At 36.4% G+C, this 19752-nt stretch overlaps 1 protein-coding gene across 3 annotated transcripts in view; it reads right to left on the minus strand.

The window, feature by feature from the left end:
- The window catches only part of Btk (tyrosine-protein kinase Btk29A), a 55549-nt gene that overhangs the window by 16124 nt on the left and 19673 nt on the right, over positions 1–19752 (minus strand). Inside the window, exon 1 of one of the 3 annotated variants that reach the window (XM_089249705.1) lies at positions 11045–11272. The exons of the other annotated variants lie outside the window; for them this stretch is intronic. The gene's annotated coding sequence lies outside the window, so the exon portion shown is untranslated. Of the gene's footprint in view, positions 1–11044; positions 11273–19752 lie in introns of those variants that run through there. 3 annotated transcript variants of the gene reach the window in all.

Below are 19752 nucleotides of genomic sequence, written 5' to 3' on the forward strand. Positions count from 1 at the left end.
GAACATTCCATCGCCCTCCAGGGGGCGTTAACACCCACGTTGGGAATCACTGGCATAGATCTTCTTACTGGCCATGCAACATTTTACAAAAAAAATCTAAGAACAATTTTTTGGCTGTTACTGGCAACTTAACCTGCCTTTGACAATTTTATTTTTTGGTTCTAACTGGGGAGCCAACAAGCCAACGAGGGAAGATGCGTGGTCCAGGACCTGGCTTGGCCATGAAGGACGGCTCACCCGAGCCAACAAACCAACAAGGAAAGACGCGTGGTCCAGTACCTGGCCTGGCCACGGTGGACCTGGCCTGGACACGGCGGAGGGCTCACCCAAGCCAACGAGGGAAGACGCGTGGTCCAGGACCTGGACTGGCCACGGCGGAGGCGCTCACCTGAGCCAACAAGCCAACGAGGGAAGTTGCGTGGACTTGGCCTGACCACGGTGGAGGCTCACCCGAGCCAACAAGCCAATGAGGGAAAACGTGGTTCAAGACCTGGCGCTTGGCCACTGAGAGGAAAAAAAGGGCTCAAGCTCAATAGAGCTAAAAAGACATCAGAAGAGCTCATCGGAATAAATTGTATATTGTATAATAGAAATATTTAAATCTGTATATACTTTTATTAATAATGTGCTTTTATATTCAATGTTCATGTATTTTATATTTTTATATGCATAATAAAGCACCCGACAACGCCCAGCCCCCCTCATCCGGGGCAATGGTTAAAATTTACAATGGTCGATAGAGCCTGGGTGGTGCACGGTATGAAATGAATGAAATGGTTCTAACTGGAAACTGTATCTGCTTTTGACATTTTTTTTTTTTTTTTTGACTGTATGTAACTGGGAACTTTGCTGGCGTTTGACAATTTTTTTGGCTGTAATTGGCCACTTTTTTTTTTTTTATAATCAATATCCCATATTTTTATGAAAGAATATGGTCACCCTTGGTATTTATCGTGTTGCGCGTATTGATACTTTTCCACCGGAACAACTTTCGCGGGCCGAATGGAATCCCTTGTAAGGCCGCATTTAGCCCGCAGACCGGAGGTTTGTGCACTCCTGTCCTGCAGCATCATTCTGAGTGTTAATCTGGACATCCGCTGAGTTTCCTCCTTATTTTAAAGTATCATTCCCCCCAAAACCATCATCATCACAGTGAAAGTGCTTCCACTCGGCAAGACAGAATCGAATTTGTTTATACCGCTTATTTTCGATCTCTGAACGAGGAAGCAGGAAAATAAGAATGTCTGATTACGAGCCCCGCAGACACACGTCGCGCACAATTATTATTGTCATCATTGCGTTCTCTCGGTACAACCATTAGGTGCACAAACCTAATCTATTTACTGCTCTGGTTCGATACTCAGCCTCGAGGTTTCCTTCCGTTATCGAAGCGGAGGTTTGTTTGCAAATGAAATATATTGATTACATTAAAAACTGGTTTTTCATACGCTTTTTTTAAAAACCTATTTTTCAGTGGTCGTAGCGTAGACTAGCCTCGAAGCCGTTTGGTTTTTTCTACAGCTCGTTACTTCAAACCAGGCATCTTCAAGCCATTGCTCGCGAGCACCACGGTGCTCCCTTAAGTCCCCAGAGTGCTCGATGCTCGTGTGCAATTCCGTGCTCGCGAGCACTTGATTAACGTTTTAATTGAATAAGGAATGAAATCATCCTTACTTCATGCATTTCTAAACCAAACTTGCCTTGAGGGTGCTCTTGTTTTGATGATGAGTACAGGCAGTGCTCGCGACTAGAAAAAAGGTTGAAGGCCTATGCTTTAAAGCTTATTATCACATGTTTTTTTAGATGTTATATGTTGATACATTAAATCAACCCAAAACCAAGACGTGTTTGCTCAAAGAAGAATAATTTAAACGGTAGCTTCCGTTATCCATAAATTTATGCTGAATATTGTCTAGAACATAGATTTCCAACCGGTGTTCCGCGGAACTCCAGAGTTCCGGGAGCTTTTTTTGGGGGGTTCCGCGGAATCAAACGTCACGGATTCCTAAAAAAATTTTGAAACCTAGAGAGCTTGCAATGAAAAAAAAATTCTATTACGGATGATGCTATTCTCTTTATTTTGCATTTTGACGAAAAAGTGGTACACATTTTAACAAATTCAAACCAATTTGGATGACCAAACAGTGAAAACGGTAATTGCAGTAGTTTTTTCCCCAACTCCTAGTAGATTTTTGAGTGTAGGTATGTAAACACGTAAGCTGTTACTTCCAACTAAGTATGGGGGCCACAGAACATCACTTTGCCCAGGAATAACATCATGCGTCACCCATAATTTTGAGACGGCAATGTATATAAGCCCCACGAAAAAAAACTTCATTGTACTCTAGCCCAGGGTAGGCACGGATAAGGCCGCAAGTGTGTAGAACCATTTTGAAATCGGATGATTCTTTCTTAATCTCCCTGTAAACGAAAATCAAGGACCATACACCTCGCTATACTTTCATCTTAATTAAGGGACACTTAAGTACATCAAAGATAAATAGATTTGAAACATGCAAATAATATATATGTTACGGCAAATGTGATAAATATTATGTATACTTACTGATCATCTCGGTAAGTTTGATAAATTTATCACTTATACTAGTGAATACGCATAATACCCAAGTACCGTTGGTAAATTTGATAGATACTAAAAAAAATTATCACTTTTACCGGATATTATGCATAATACAAGGCGTGTCATTGCTAAAGTCGATAAATACTGAAAACATTATCACTTTTTCCGGTGATTATGCATAACAACCAAGTGTCGTTGGTAAACTTGATAAATACTTGAAATTTATCGCCCTTTTCCGTGATTATGCATTATATCAATACCCTAGTGTAACTGATGTGAATTTGACAAGTATGAAAAAAATTCCAAATGAGCCAAGTATGTGCGATGAATATAGTCGGACCCCGATATAATGATAACAAATTTTACTATCATACTCTGATATAATGATACAATATATGCATGAATTATCATGTATTGTATATCATATAGTACGATTTATCATGTTAACCAACGTCGCAACGCTTGGGTATTATGAATAACCACCGATAAAAGTGATAAATTTACGGAAATTTAACAAACTTACCAAAATGCTAGGTGATTATGCATAATAACCGAATTTATCACATTTACCGTAACATATACAAAATTAACTGTTCACCATAACCTCGTATTCTTTTTATCACCGCTTGAAGACCAGCAAGATATTTGGTGATCCAAACATATCACACACTACACACCAAAATATAGAAGAAATCAAGACAGTTTCGAGTTATATGCATGGAAATTTACGTAACCAAATACTGGTCATGCATGGTTTAAAGTTAATTTAAAAATAATAACAAAAATGACCGGGCGGCGGCGCAGGGTCAAACACAATCCCATAATAAAAGCAACAACGAAGACCAAGCGGTCAAAAACAGCACTGACCCAAAAATTGGCCAAGCCAAGCATGACTCTCCACCGTAATTTCCTTGACACGCACACGCAAATCCATCACAAAAGAAAGCCAACTTTTATTCCCATAGTTTACGGACGCAGCAACACGCACTGGATAGAAAGGGTCGGGACGAACTATCGCAACACTGTCTACGGAATATTAATCTATCCATACTTGTAAAGACGGCGATTTCTATAGATAAATCGATAATTATACTTGTAACATCTTCCATCAATGTGTGACCGACCTGAATCTTAAAAATATGGAAATGAATTATCCACCTAAGGATTCACATCGCGCGTTCCCCATGTTAGTAGAGGTGTCATCAATCGCGGAAAGTGAAATTAATTGAGATCAGGAATCACCGCGAAAGAGAGGGCAAGAGGACGAGATGCTTCTCCTAACTGGATGCATAATGCAATACGACGCATCGGAAACGATCGATCGTGATTGGCTAATCATGACGATGAGAGAGGTCAACACAACTCCTCTCTGAAATAAATTTTTAATCATTTATTGCGTAAGTTTGAGGAAGTAAAGCAAAATTGCATCATATTGATTTTTTTTTTTTGCTAAGCCTACCAGTCGTTCTGCATTCATTTTCGGTGGCTATAAATTTAATTTATTACTTATCTTCAAAGATGTGTAGAGGCGCCAATAGGTGGCTACCAATCATTTTTCTGAATAAGTTCTAATTCACAATTGGAAAGGATTGTAGTGTCCGGGGGGTCTTAATTAAAAGCCAATAAGGCTGTTTTGATCACGTGATATTTTCGTCTTTAAGCGATGGGTCTGAGGGACATATTTACCGTCGTCTCCATGGTAACCAACATGGCAACTTCCTCAGACGTTTATGAAAGAAACAATAGATTGAAGAAATGGATTGATTTTTTTGTAATTTGTTTTAGAAAATTGCCTCTTTTTTTCAATATAAAGCTTTTTTTTTCATTAATTTATAATATTTACTGAAGTCACGGCTGAAGGTGATTTTCGCGGCTTAAAAGTTATATAATGAAAATTATGACTATTAATATTTGTCATTTTCAACGTTTTCTTAGCGAAATGTATTTTAATTTTTAGAGAAGCTCTTTATTTCATGCCACTGGCAATTAGGCTGCGGTATAATTTTTTATCAAGTTTATATATTGTTTATAATTTTTATTAATTGCATTTTTGTAATTGGGTTGTTGTATTTTTGAAATATATGACATCCATATTTTTATGGGCATCTTTTTATCAGCCACCTCGTTGGGCATTTTGCCTGTTGTGGCGTAACCAAACAGTAAATGAAAGTGAATTCAAGAAATTCTGATCCTATAATAGAGAGGAATTTTCACAACTTAAAATGGGAACTGCACTTGCATGTACTACAGACAGAATTTTGAAATCTGCAAATTCGTGTTGAATGATTTTGATCGTAAGAATGCTGCATGTAGCAAGATTACCTAAACTTTATATTTCCTTGGGAATATTGAAGAACTGATGACGCACATGAAATCAATCTTCAGTATTCTGGTTTTCGCCATTCAGTCTTGCAGAAAAGTATGAAGCGTATTGATTATATCGGTGAAGTCAGTGTGCTAAAAGTGGGATAGGCCAATTTGATATCATGAAATTCAGAATAATAATAATAATAAAAAAAAATGAATAAAGAGGAAAAAGCGGATGCGTGTGTGTGTTGTCTGCAGAAACATTATTGATAGCTTTCGGGAACATCTAAAAGTTTTGAAATTGAAGAGAAACTGGGGGGGGGGGAATCAGATTTCCCCCCCTACCCTCCAAATATCCCCAATAGCATCTGTTGATGTTGACTGAATTGTTGCATCTGTTGATGTTGACTGAATTGTTGCATTTGTTGATGTTGACTGAATTGTTGCATCTGTTGATGTTGACTGAATTGTTGCATCTGTTGATGTTGACTGAATTGTTGCATCTGTTGATGTTGACTGAATTGTTGCATCTGTTGATGTTGACTGAATTGTTGCATCTGTTGACTAAATTCAATTCAATGAGAATATATGGTCTCGCTCCTGGATGAGGGTAAGGGGCCCTGGTTATGGGGGGGGATATTGTCCAAAGGGGGCTAAAAATGGTTGAGAACCACTGGTATAGATGGTAGCATGCTTGCTCAGTTTGCAAGAGGGTGTGGGGTTAAAGTTCCCCGGCGGAAAACGGGTGACTTTTCTTTCGGAGTTGACCTCGGCATAATATCCAGAAAATATGTTTTCTTAATAATTTGAATATCTTGAAACGCGTTTCAGTAGAAGTTTCCAAGAAAATGTAATAGAAAATAAACAAATTAAGTAAGTAAATGGTCTTTGAAAGTGTAAAGAAAAGAAAAAAAAAATTGCCAAGCCGACCATGGTACTGTATATTTTTGGAAAAATACTTATTTTCCTCTTTAGGTCTCTGACCAAAAAACTCTGGTGTATTTTACACAAGACTGACCACCATTGTTTTTTCCCTGAAAAATATATATATTTTTTTTCACCCAAACTCACGGTTTGATGGATTCTCATTCGCACGGGCAATTTCATGTTTGTTCTCCGTGAAATAACACACACTCTAACTTTTTCTCCCATTTCATGCCGATTTTTTTACTTTGAGTGATGCATTATAAGGTCCGAGATACCATTATTGCTGTTTTTTTTTCTTGTATGTGGTTGAATGAATGGGTTGATGAACCTGAGGTTAACGTTGTGGTCAAACGATCATTGAGCCATGTTCTTAGACCAAATGCTTCAACATGCATATACATACCTATAACAGTGTTTTGGGAAGTCTTTGTTATCGTTCGTTATTGTTTGAAAAATTCATTCTTGATTATAGAAATGTTCCGGGAAGTCATTGTTCTCTTGGTGTTGTTTGATGAAGGAATTTCGACTTTCTTTGAATACTCATTGTAGGTTTCACAGGAATGAGTTGGGATAAAAATCACTATTGATAAATGTATAACTGCTTTTAAATTTACTATGGAATCACGAGGAAAACATAAATATCACCAAGTCACTAAAAAATAGAAATCACGGGGGGGGGGGGAATTCACCGCTGCTATCTCTAGAATGGTTTGAAAGCTTACTATTGTCATCTATATCATTTGGAAATTCACTGTTATTTGAATTATGTTAAAATTCACTATCTGAATTATGTTAAAATTCACTGTCATCTGAATTATGTTAAAATTCACTGTCATCTGAATTATGTTAAAATTCACTGTTATATGAATCACGTTAAAATTCACTGTTATCTGAATCACGTTAAAATTCACTGTTATCTGAATCACGTTAAAATTCACTGTTATCTGAATCACGTTAAAATTCATTGTTTTTTTTAATGTGATTTTCATTGTTTCGAAATTCGCTGTTATTTGCATTGTTCGTAATTTCACTGTTATTTGCATTGTTCGTAATTTCACTGTTATTTGCATTGTTCGTAATTTCACTGTTATTTGCATTGTTCGTAATTTCACTGTTATTTGCATTGTTCGTAATTTCACTGTTATCTGCATAGCTCGTGAATTCACTGCTGTCTGTATCGTTTGAAAAGTCTCTAATATCTGATTTGTTTGGAAATTCACTGTATTTAGCATCGTCTATGAAATTCACTCTTATCTGCATTGATTAGAAATTCACTGTTATCGGAATTTTTTGATAAATATCGGCATTGTTTGGAAATTCTCTGTTACCTGCGATGTTCGGACATGTTTGGTTTTGAATAATCACATTTATCTCCAGCGCCTTTTGAATACTCAAAGTTATCTGAATTGTTTGGAAATTGTTATTTGCTTTGTTTGGAAAATGTTATTTGCTTTGTTTGGAAAATGTTATTTGCTTTGTTTGGAAAATGTTATTTGCTTTGTTTGGAAAATGTTATTTGCTTTGTTTGGAAAATGTTATTTGCTTTGTTTGGAAAATGTTATTTGCTTTGTTTGGAAAATGTTATTTTCTTTGTTTGGAAATTGTTATCAACATTGACATTGTTATCAACATTGCTTAGAAACTGTGATTTACATTGTTTAGAAATTGTGATTTCCACTGTTTAGAAATTGCTATTTCCATTGTTTAAAAATTGTTATCTGCATCGTTCGGAACCGTTTTCTGCATCGTTCGGAACCGTTTTCTGCATTGTTTGAAAATTCTCTGTTATCTGCATTGTTTGAAAATTCTCTGTTATCTGCATTGTTTGAAAATTCTCTGTTATCTGCATTGTCTGAAAATTCTCTGTTATCTGCATTGTCTGAAAATTCTCCGTTGTCTGCATTGTTCGAACGTGAACGTTGATCTCAACCATTTCTCATTTCTCTACAGTAAATTTTCAAAAATTGAGTTATTTGCAGCATTTTGCGAAATCAAAATTTTCAGTGTTCGAAAATTCTCACAAATGAAATTCTCATTTAATTTTTTCAGTTTATAATTCTCTCTCTCTCTCTCTCAATATTTTCTTATACATTTTTCCCCCCTTCATAAAAATAGGGTGAAAATTTCATGATTGAAGAGAAAATGAATATCAGTAACACTATATAGTCACACAAGACTAAATCTTTTATTCATTCAAGATATTTTATCTATTTAATTTTTAGAATACTAGTAAGAACACCCTCCCCCTTTTGAAGTTTCCGCACAAATGGTATTTTTTTACGAGATGATTATAATATCACGATTGTGTCCAGCTTACCGCGTCTGAGACTATAAAAAATATATATTTATGACAACAATTGTTCAATGACTGTAAAGAAGGGAATTCTATACTCCATTCCAAACACAGCAAGTACCGCATTTTTCGGAATAAGCACCGCAACATAAAAGAATAAATATACGGTGCATGTGCAAAAATATATTTTTAAATTTAACTCAAGCCCAACCCTTCACTTTATATCTATTTTCCTGTACCAAAAATTCGAAATTTTTATACTCGGAATTATTTTTAGTATCAATTTTAAAAATTGGAATTGCGATTTAATCAACTGATATTTATCAACAAATGTTCATGAGCGAAATTTATGTGAAAAATTTCGCTCTAAAATCACACTCTCAAAAGTACTGAATAGCTTCAAATAAAGCCACAACCAATGAATGTTAAGAGCACGAAATATCGTTTTACAATGTAGAAACCCGGTTATTTTAAACAGTACCGACACCTCATAACTGCTCAAAATAGTGTCAAAAATATAGAGTCGTTTTCAACAATGTCAGAAGCATTGAACCATTTCCAACAATGTCAAAAGCATAGAACCAACAATCGCAATAACATAGAAACATTTCCAACAATCGTAAGAGCATAGAACCATTTCCAACAATCGCAAAAAAGCATAGAACCATTTTTAACAATGACAAAAACCTCTAGAATCACAACCTTCAAAGAACCAAATTGTTTCACACAGTCTCCAAAGCACAAAAATGTTTGAAACAATCTCTCTAAAGCACAGAATTACTTCAAGCAATCCCCGAAAGCACATAATTGCAGAATCGCTTCTAACCATCTGAAAAGCGCAGAATTATTTCAAACAATCCCAAAAGCACAGAATTGTTTCAAACAGCCTCAAAAGCACAGAATCACTTCAAATGTTCCCCAAAAGTGCATAATTGTAGAACCGCTTGAACCAACTAAAAAGTGAAGAATTTTTTGAAACAACCTGAAAAGGGAAGCATGGTTCAAACAATCTGAAAAGCACAGAATCGCCTCAAAGAATAGAACGTTTTTAACAATGCTAAAAAAAACCATAGAAACCGCAGTCACCAAAGCAAACAATTGCTTCTATCAATCTCAAAAGAACAGAATTGTTTCCAACAATCTCAAAACCCCAGAATTGTTTCCAAACAATCTCAAAAGCACAGAATTGCTTCAAACAATACCAAACGAGCAATTTTGTTTAATAAAATGGTCAAAATCCCGGCATTGCCTTCAAACTACCAAAATCACGTACGATCCTTTGCACTATTTATTGAAAACAAATTAAATTCCGAACAAAAATAAAACCGCACATTACCACTAAAAACTTTACAAGAAAATGTTAAGATACAAATTTATAACTTCAAAAAAGAGAAAATTATTAGAAAAAATTATTTTTTATAATAATATATTACAATTTACACATTATCTAAATATAACATTTATATACGTATATTTTCCACACGAACTTGATAAAAAACTTTTTTTGTTCAAATTTTAAGAAAAACTTAATGAAGTAAAAGAAAATATAACAAATATTCAATCATTAATTATTAATGATTGAATATTTGTTATATTTTATTCTCATCTAAGTTTTAAAACTCGAATGAGGAGTGAAATCTTGAAGTTTTAATTTTGAAAATACTTAAACTACACGATGCATCCCTCAAAATAGAATTTTCAATTATTTCCGAATCGAACATAATGATTATTCTTTACGAAAATAATTAGCTGATAAATATAGAAATTAAATAATTCCAAACATATAAATAAGTTAATAATAATTAACATAATATAAATATTAACCATAAAAAAAGAAATACGATAATCATAATGGGGTAAATCAAGAAGCTATCCATATTTAGAATAAGACAACCATAAATATCTTTTATAGACATTATATATTATTTCATCATGTACGTATATTGTTTTTAGTTTTTCTAATTATTTTTAATTGGGTTGCTATATGTTAGAAATATACGGCATCCGTATTTGTTATGGGCATCTTTTTCCTCAGCCACCTCGTTGAGCATTTTATCTGTTGTGGTATTGTATTTGTATACGAGTGTACCGATTATCTCAAGTACGTTCGAAAATATTTGGAAAGATGACAACCACAATTAAAATCGATTAATAGTTTAAGGGGTCTCATACCTTTCAACTGGTGAATGCTACGCTCTAGCAGAAATATCATTAAAAATACAATTTTTATAACCATTGATTTATTTCAAATTTTTTACACATGTTCATGATTTTATTCGCTACCCTATGCCAGTATAAAGTTTTATACATCTCTAATACTTAGTTTTTCGCAGATTTTCAAATAACTGCATCAAAAACCGCTAGCGCGCGCGATAAAATACCATGACATCAATGTAATTGAATAAGAACTCATCCAAACTGTAAAGAAAACTTCAGTTCATGAAAGAAAGCAAAAGATAGAAATTTCTTTCACTTAATCTTAATTAAAATTAAACTTTAAATTTAGAAATTAAAAGAAATTTATATTTATATTTATTATTTGAAATTTCAGAAAAGATTGAATCAATGGAATCTCAACCTTATGCTCTATTTCATGAACTGAACCGTTTCCTTTATCGTGAATCAATTTATATTCAATTACATTGATGTCATGGTATTTTATTACGTTCACAAGCTGCTTCTGATGCAGTTATTTGAAAATTTGCGAAAAAAAATTGAGTACCATAGATATGTAAAAACATTATACTGGCATATGATGCCGTATAAAATCAATAACGTGTGTAAAAAATTTGAATACTATTTAATAAGTATTTTTTTATGATATTTCTACTAGAGCACAGTTTTCACCCTGTTAAAAGGTATGACACCCCCTTAAGATATTGATAGAGTAGCCGATAATTATTCAAACATATATAAACCAGATAACTAAGACTTACGTCGCCAGCTGCGTACGCACTATCCTATTTAGTATAGTCTGTGAGGGAGTCTTAGTACTTGGATTTTGTGCTGCTTTTCATCGATTCCATAGCTTCTGTTTATTTTGTTTTGAAAAAAAAAATAGCTAGTACTAGGGGGGAAAATAAATAGTGAGATGGGCTCTCGTGCAATGACCACACGAGCAATAAATAAAAAAGCACCAGCCGCTTTTCGAACGAAACAAAAACCAAAATAAATCCCTAAGAAAAATGTTTTTTCGTGCCAGAGCTGCCATAATCCAAACACGCTTGGATTAATTCTCGCCAAAAAATCTCGCCAAATATAGTTAGGTCCCATTCGAAAATCATACGCAAACAATTCATAGAATACCAGATAATAACAACAAAGATGAAAAACAATTAATTATAAGAATTATTATGTATTATTTAAAAAAAAAAAACAAATAAAAACTCTGAAATTATTCGTGATAATTTTTAGTTTGCTTTTTTTAAACGTTCATAGCAAAGTTAATTTAAAAAAATTAAAAATTTTGCTTCGATAAAAAATAAATTTTTGATCTGACAAAAAAATAAATTTTTCATTCGATAAATTTTTTTTATTTAATTAAAAAATAAAATTCTAATTTAATAAAAAGTACAAATTGTAATGATAAAAAACTGAAATTTGAATTTGATAAAAAGAATGGAAATTTTAATTTCATAAAGAGTATAAATTTAATAAAAAAACAAAATTTTTAATTCGATAAAAAAATAGAAATTTAAATTTAATTCAAAGTGGCAATTTTTTAATCTGATAAAAACAGAATTTTAATTTAATAAAAAAATGAAATTTAATTTAATAAAAAAATGAAATGTAATTCAAAAATTATTCAAATAAATAAGAAATTATTTTTTCATTACACGTAAAATTATCATTCGTAATTTGAATGTTCGGATTTTGCAGGCGCGTGATTCCAATAAAATGTGCGCGATATTTTAAAGAGTAACTTAACCTTTTGCGTCCCACGGACACTTTGTGCCAATAAGGGGTCATTCAAGTATTACGTCAGCATCGAGGGGGGTAAGGGGGTTTCGCATTTGCTGAATTTTGATGACAGGGGGGGGGGAGGGGGGTTTGAAGGTTGCTTACGTCATCAACCATCTTTTATAAAAATATGAAATATTCTAAGCTGCTGACAAAATTTTGCTGACGGGGGATGGGTCAGTGTTTTGCTGACTTTTGCTGACGAGGGGGGGAAGGGGGTCAAAAATGGCTGATATTATGATGTATAAAAATAATAAGTTAATTTTTTTTCCTATCCAAGCTCTCAGACCACTCTCCAAGGACCACCCAAGGAGATCGCGGACTCCTGGTTAAGTCCCGTCCCCCGTTTTCGGGGTAAATTACATTGTAATTAGTAATATGCTGTCTAGTATCTCAATTTTTTACGTCACTCTCCAGGCAGACGCTAAAGTGCCTCAATGTCCCAAAGGCACGGGCGCTGAAGTGCTCTATATACCAATCGGGGGCGGATCTGGAATGAGCAATGGGGGATAGCTCCAAAAAGAGCTAAAAATGCAATGGGAAGTGATCACTTGCGTACGCAAGGAGTATTCCACTCCGAGCCGAGATTTTTGTGCTTTTTATGGTAAAAAATTACCCCCCTCCCTCGAAAAGAAAAAAAATGATGAAACACCCCTTTGTGAGAAAATCCTGTGTACGCCTATGAGAATAATGGTTCTGTCCAGTAAAATACGGGACGTATATATTCATTGGCTTTCTTTCTATATGGCAAATAGCGAATTCACAGGATCCCATTGTTTAGACGCCCCTCCTCCCCCCCGATTCGATTCAAACAACACATATTTATTTCACTCTGACTAACCAAAAACTCAACGGACTTACATTGAAAAAGTTTTATTTAAGTTCTTTTATAAAACTTGAAAAACATAACCAATAAGCGTATCGGTTACATTCGAGTGAATGTGACCAACCAAAAGCTTATTGGCTGTTTTTTTTCAAGGTTTGTAAAAGATCTATCAACAAACTTTTATGAAACTCAAAAAAATCCAACCAATATAAAGCTCACAGGTTATATTCGAGCAAACGCATCTGATAATCTTATTGGTTGAATTTTTCAAATTTTATAAAAGAACTTTTAGAAAACTTTTATAGTGTAATACTAGTCTTAGGCCGGTATTACCCTATAAAAGTTTGGTAAAAGTCATTTTATAAAACTTGAAAAATGCAGCCAATTTGCATTTTCTAGAATGTAACCAACAACCTTATTATTGGTTAGATTTTTCGAGTTTTATAAAAGGGATTTTATCAAACTTTTACAGTGTAATACCGGCCTTGGTCAAATTCGAAGCAGCGTTTCTCAAAGTGTGCGTCGCGGTTCCTAGGGGCTAATTCTATTGTGTGTGTGTGTTTGTGTGTATTTTTGTACCTTTCCCGCTTTTGTGTTTTTTGAATTTATGCTAGATGTTTTGAGCATTAATCTAAATATCATTTTTACATTTCTTAATTGTTTTTATATTTCGAATTTCTTAATTGTTTTGTATTTTTGCACTGTTTCTGTATTTTTAGAGTTTTGTATTTTTGCATTTTGGCACTGTTTTTGTATTTCGCATTTCTTCGTTGTTTTTGTTTTTTTCATTTCTTTATTATTTTTGTATTTTTCATTTCTTCATTGTTTTGTATTTCACATTTCTTCTTATTGTTTCTGTATTTTTGCATGTTTGTATTTCCGCGCTGTTTTTGTATTTTTGCAATACTTTTGTTTTTTAATTTTTTCATTTTTTGTGCTCTAACAAACCACGAATAAGGCTAAGAAGCCGCGTTTTTGACAAAAGTTTTAAGGTTACACAAAAGTCGCCAAATTGGAGCTTTCCAATTTCTTATAGCATCCCAGTCACGCAAGTTGTCTTTTTACCTTGGTTTTTGTTTTTGCTATCTTGAATGCAGGTTGAAGAAGGTTTCGAACCTGTTTCCGCGGAAGTGATTCTACAGGTACCGAAACTCCAGACGGAGATAATGTAGAAGGAAAAGTGCTTTTTTTTTCGAACCTGTTTCTAAGAAACCCAAGAGCTGGTTTATTTTATTTTTATTACATCCATTTACAATCCATGGGCGCCAATTTCTTACCTGGAGATTAATGTATGTATTAATGTAATATAGAAAGGGAAATATTCGTTTCTTTATTCGTGAAATTGGCACCCTTCTGATAATGATGATCTCTTGGCATACGACCCAGATGGAGAAAAATAACCATTAGTGATGCCAACACGTTCATCGAAACCTGAAATAATGCATAGTTAGTTGCGGTGATGTAACTTATAGGCCTCCGATAATAAAAGGCCTGTCCGTTTGGAAGTGTGTTGTGGGCCGGCGTAAAAATATTCATGTCGTTATCGGTATGTGGCAATATGCGTATGAATATTGTATGTGTTTCTCTAGGAGTCAATCGCCCACGTAAATAATTGATGGAAGTGCGTGGAGATGTCCAAGACGCCATGTCTGCTATCGTTGATAGAAATCTCTAGATGGTTATCGAATCGAATCTCCATAAAATAGGTGTATGAGACGCATTTAGAGCCAGTTTTTTTTATTGGGGAATCAAGGGATGTGCCGGCTTTTTATTACCTTGTCCGAAAATATCTGGCACCGAATTTTATTCCCGGAATGTTGCCTGTTATAGTGAAGTAATAATGGGTTGCGTCTGTATACGCACAAATTTCGAGAATATGAATTTTGTATGAGTTTCACATTTTTACATTTGATTCCAAAAGAGTTTGTAATTATGTTCTTCACCATGATGACCTTGCCTTAGGAACGATAAATCCGCGGCGCCACCATGGAAATTAGAATTGTATGTTGTATCATATCTAACTTCAGTATAGACCAATGATTCCCATCGTGGGCGTTAACGCCCCCGGGGGGGGGGTGATGGAATGTTCCAGGGGGGCGGTAGAAGCTACGAGTATAACATAAGATTCTATGGGTTATATTGCGTTGGGGGTGATGGGAGAAAAAAAAATTTCTGAAGAAGGGGGGGGCGGGAATGGGACAAAAAAGGTTGGGAAACTATGGTACAGACCATAGTCTCCCAAACTTTTTGTTCCATCGCCCCCTTCATCAGCAATTTGTTTCCTCTCATCGCCCCCTAACTCAAGTGAACCCATAGATCCTATGTTAAGTCCGTATCTTCTATCGCCCACCTGGACCATTCCATCGCCCACCATGGGGCGATATTGCCCACTTTGGGCAACACTGGTATAGACGATTATCTCTTCGCAAATACCCGTATGTATCATAAAATACTTCTTTTGCAATTGTGTTTCCAGCCCAATAACATTTATACGAGGGCCGGTTGATAAAATAAGAGGAATAAACGGTGTTTATATACCTTTGTTTTTATGGAAAAATTTTGTGGCGGCGCAATAATGCTCGAGATTGCTGCGGTGACGCGCGCACCATGTCTGGCTCTCGTGCCAGACCGAGATTCTTACGTGCCTGTATAATATTCACTATAGTCGGCTTCTTATTGTTGTAATCGTCGGTCACGTACAATGTTGCTCTCAAGTTGATTTAATAAAATTATTAAATCAACGTCGATTAGCATAGTTAGTTAGTTAAATTAGCGTCGATTTCATCCGTTTCATTTGTAGATGTTCTTGCAAATTTCCCTAAAGAATGACAAAATGTTCTGCAATTGTTGTCTAACCCTTCTGGAAGTAGGGCCCCTAGGATGGAATCTTTCACGGGCCCCTTTATGATGGATTTATAGCGTGAAAAAAACAAAAAAAATGATGAAAATCGTCCAGGGCCCCAGGACTGGAGCCTTGCCAGACCACCTCTTGTGAGGGGCCATGGAAGTAGTCTATAGAGATTGTGTTTTCACTATCTCAAAAAATATGGCCATCACTTTAATGCCGTTTTACCACGTTCCATCTAGTGTTTTCACCGCCGCTGTGGTGGTCGAGTGGTCATAGTGACGGACTCGCATCGCGGGGACCCGGGTTCGAGCCCCACCGTCACCACAGTGGTGGTCGGCTGAAGTTGGTTTTCTGTGGTTCCCAACTTCGAGGCGCAAATGCGGGTCGATCTCTCAGTTAAAAAGTCTCGCCACAGAGAGCAACAGGCCTACAAACAGTACAAATATACAGTCACTACACGTCACTCACTTCACTTCTGAGATATAGATGGCAGCACTGAAAAATCATACACAGCACTAGATACTCACTCAGACTGTTAGGTACACACACTTACAATTCCGGCACAACTCGCTAGGTAGTAAATTGCCTATGGCGATAGACCTGAGTTGTGCTCGGTATAAAAAAAAAAGTATTTTCACTCTAGTGTACAGTAATGAATTCATGTTCCCCCCCACTGCCAAAAAGTGACGCCGATAGTGTCTAGTGGTATGAGCCAGTATTGACAAATTCTCATTTGAAATGCCTTTTGCGTTCGCTTTTGATCGATCATGACCGACCCCGGCACCCATCTTGGCACCTTGGACAGAGCTTTTTCACTTTTAATTTCTCGTGGAGAATATTGTAAACTGGTTCCACTGAAATTCGAAGAGAATATTCAGCTACCGCAAGCAACTTCGATCTGCGATAATCCATGACGATACCGTGGCTTTTTTCAATGATTTCCAGAATGGTGTCTTAAATCGGGCACCCAGGACGCTTTTCTTCTTCTGCTGTGGATGTGCGAATCATTAATATTCTTTGATTCAAAAATAAACGGTCTTCAATGGTGGTGCAGAAGTCGCCATGAACCTATTCAAATTCAGCTTCAATCTGGATAGATTTCAACTCATTCTATGTAAAGATGTTTTCTTTTTTTCGTTGCAAAGCACTTATATCGTTAAAGTAACTGCTACAATCCGAACTTGGAACACCGTCAACATATACACCACAAAGCTCTTTATGCTCAGTATCATAACATTGGAAAAATTCGTTTATAGTTATCAGAGTTTCAGTTTATGCTATCATTTTTTTCCCCCACGTCAAAAGTTCTTTTTCCGTATTTTGACGATAAGGTTGAACCAGACTTTCTTTCTCGATAAATTATCGTTTTCATACGTCCCGTTCAATCAAACTGGATATATGGTGATCGTATTTGGTTGTCTTCCGGATATAATTATCATTCGGTTATTGTTGCCAGAAACCCTGAGTCCCGATGTCTCCACATTCAGCGGCGTGCACTGTGTATAAGCATCTCCGCACAGACATGCCGCTAACTTATGTTGGTGTATTCGTGTTTTTAATAATGTGTTCTTTCTACCTCTAATAACAAGGTGCGTACCAAGCGGGGGGGGGGGGGGTATGGCATTTTACTGGCGAACCTAAAGGTATATTTCCAATTAGAAAAAGTTTCTAAATAACGTGTAATACTCAGATATGCCATCCATGTAGTAAAGGGTTGAATGGTTATTAAAATAAAAACAATTAACTTTTCATACATTTCCTGTATGTGTGTGTGTGTGTGTGCCCAGAACCCAATTACAAAGTTGTTACTCTATCTCTCCTGATGCCAAAAAAAAAACCAAATTCCATGTTTCTAAATGAGATATTCCCTGAGATAGTCAAATTTGAAAAACGGAGGAAATTTTACAGAAAAACCGTTTTTACCAGCATTTAACGCAGTTTTCCCCCCAAAATTCCTCCGTTTTCCAGATATGAATGAATATTGATGATGAATATCAATGAATATCAATCACTTAGAAACTAAAAAAAGACCGGGCAACAACTTCTTAATTTTGGTTTCGGGGCACACGGGGACCGTATAAAAAGTTAATTTTTTCATTTTAATAACTATTCAACCCCTTGAAACATGGATGACATATCTGAGTACTGAACGTTAGTTGGGAACTTTTTCTAAGTGGAAGTATACCTCTAGGAACAACGGTTCGCCAGTAAAATGCCATAACCCCTCCACCCGCTTGCTACGCACCCTGAATGCCTTGTATATTCTTTTATTCTTTTTATATCGAATTTTTGTGAATGTTCTACCGTGCAAATGTCCGAATGGCTGCTGCAACCAATGAAACAATTGTACGTTGTTTCACTCCGGGGAAGGACCCATCTATGTTGTTCCCCGGGTTCAAACCAGCTGACTTGATGGTAGCCTTCATTGGGGTAGACAGATATCTAACCACTGCACCACTCACGCCTCTTCGTGTTATAATGGCACCGTCATCTGTCTTCTATATTTCGATGCGGGAATTTCTTTTTTCTTTAAAACGAAGCTTAACCCAGGTATATCGCCATAGGCAATTTACAACCAATTGAGTTGTGCCGGAAGTGTAAGTGTGTGTGTACCTAAGAGTCTGAGTGGGTATCTAGTGTTGTGTCTGGTTTGTTTCAGTGCTGCCATCTATATTTCAGAAGTGAAGTGTTATGATTGAATATTTGTACCGTTTGTAGGAATGTTGCTGCTCTCTGTAGCGAGATGTAGCGAGACTTTTCAATGGGGAAGTCTGCTCCCATTCACGCCTCGAAATTGGGACCCACAGAAAACTAACTTCAGCCGAATACCACTGCAGCGCCAGTGGTGTTCTCTCAACCACCACAGTGATTCGGAGCGTGACTGGCAAACGCTTGAATTTTCATGTTATGAAACTATCGTGTTCCTGCTCTATGTGAAGAGAATATTTTAAATGGAAGAACGGCTCTCATTGACGCTTCAAAGTATGAAAACCGTAAAGAACACACTTCTGTCGAAAACCACTGCGCCACCAACAGGGTTCGAACCTGTATTGCTGGCGATGTGAGTCCAGTATGATGCCCACATGATCACACAGCAGCTTCGTGGCAGATTGGTTGAAAACCAATCAAAACTCATTGAGATTGTTTGATAAGCACCAAAGTCGCCGGCCATGACTAGATTTCGAGATTTGTTAAACCAGAGGTTAACGATCGTGCCCAAAAAAACAGGCCTCTTACACTAAAATGTATACAGGCCGGATCCAGAACGATGTGACAGGAGGGACGAGTTGAGTGAGTTAGTTTGATCGTCCCGTATTTAAAGAACCGACAAATTTCCCATATTATTCAGCTCTTGGGAGGGATAGTCGTATTCATCCTCCCTCCTCTGGATCGACGCCTGAGCGAAGGCGGGTATCTTCAGCTGCGAATGAAGTCGAGGCAGATATATTTAGCTGCGAATGGAACGGAGGCAGCCATCTTCAGATTCGAATGGAACGAAGATGGAAATCTTCAGCAGCGAATGGAGAGGAGGCAAACATCTGTAGCTGAGGGTGGAGGCAGGCATCTGTAGCTGAGGGTGGAGGCAGGCATCTTCAGCTGCGGATGTGCCGAGGCAGATATCTTCAACTGTGAATGAAGCCGGGATAGACATCTTCAGTGACGAAGGAACCGAGATGGCGATCTTCAGCTTCAAATGGAGCGAAGGCAGTCATCTTCAGCCGCGAATGGAGCGAAGGCAGACATCTTCAGCGGCGAATGAAGCTGATGCAGGAGGATCCACAGGGCAAAGTGTCGGAAGAACGACTCATTGTGTTTGTATATCGGATCATCCCGTATTTTACAGGACAGACGAAATTTTCCCTGTATTATTTGGCTCTTGGGAGGGGCGATCGCCCCCATGGATCCACGCTCTAATGCATCCTATACAGCACAATATATTGAAAATAAACATGGACAATATTTTTGGGAACTGTATTGCAACATAATGTTTTCCGCTATCTCTAGAGCTA

The sequence above is a fragment of the Pholcus phalangioides genome, unplaced genomic scaffold (genome assembly GCF_987345545.1).
Source record: "Pholcus phalangioides strain wild (caught in Gottingen) unplaced genomic scaffold, Ppha-v1.0 ptg000022l_1, whole genome shotgun sequence".
NCBI lineage: Eukaryota > Metazoa > Arthropoda > Arachnida > Araneae > Pholcidae > Pholcus > Pholcus phalangioides.